Here is a 1,123-nt window from a genome sequence, read left to right on the forward strand (position 1 = left end):
ATTCAAGAAGCTCAACGAACCCCAAGATGGATAGACCTTAAAAGACAATCACCAAGACATATAATAATCAAGCTCTCCAAAATCAAAAATAAAGACAGCATCTTGAAAACAGCTAGGGAAAAGAGAAATATAATATACAAAGGCAAGCAAATCAGATTATGTTCAGATTTCTCAACAAAACCATGCAGGTAAGAATGCAATAGGGAGAGATATATAAAACCCTGAAAGAAAAAAACTGCCACTCAAGAAGGTACCCAGCAAAGCTGTCAATCAAATACTATGGTGTAATCAAAACATTCCAGGATAAGCAGAAGCTAAGGGATTTTGCCAAAGCCAACCCTGTTATGAAAAACATCCTAAAGGAAGTTCTGTGGACTGAGAACCAAGAAGAACACATAACAACTACAGAATGATGTACATGGCAGAATCAACCTGAACTCGGTGGACAAATGGAAGAGTCAAGAACAGAACAAAATTATAAGAACAGAGGATCTGGGAGGTCAGTCTATGATCAAAACAATTACAATGTGAAAAAAGGTAAACACAGAAGAACCTAGATCCAGGTGGTGGGAAGGTCAGGTAGATTACTGGATAAAATAAATGGAGGGAAGAACTAATGGAATATAAAGTAACCACAATGGGGTTGGGATGGGGGTGTTTATTTTGGGTGTTGGGGAGGGCAATACAAGAAGGGGGGAGGAGGCAGAAGAACAAGATAGATAGGGGAACACTGAGACAGATTTGCATGGTGCAGTGGGACAGAGGTAAATAGTGATGCATACTCAACCTTGGAACAACAGGGCTCTGGGATACAGGGATCTAGGTATAGCTTGAAGAGGGGAAATGATACTAAAATCCTTGACTGCCTTATGCATATTAGTTTCCCTTGCTTACTATTGTAAAATAGACACTTGAATGGGATAGAAATGAATGTTGGGAAACATGATTAGATAACACTTATAAGCCCACCTTCAGCCTATACCTGATTGGAATACCTAAAAGGGGTTCTACAACTTGCCCAGTGAAATAGGCCTCATGCAAAGCCTTTACAGAGTATAGGACCTTAGGTGGAATCTTGAGTCCCATCCACAACCTTGTGAGGTGAGACATTCCCACTAGAAAG

Source organism: Chrysochloris asiatica, unplaced genomic scaffold (assembly GCF_000296735.1).
Source record: "Chrysochloris asiatica unplaced genomic scaffold, ChrAsi1.0 scaffold00489, whole genome shotgun sequence".
NCBI classification, from domain to species: Eukaryota; Metazoa; Chordata; class Mammalia; order Afrosoricida; family Chrysochloridae; genus Chrysochloris; species Chrysochloris asiatica.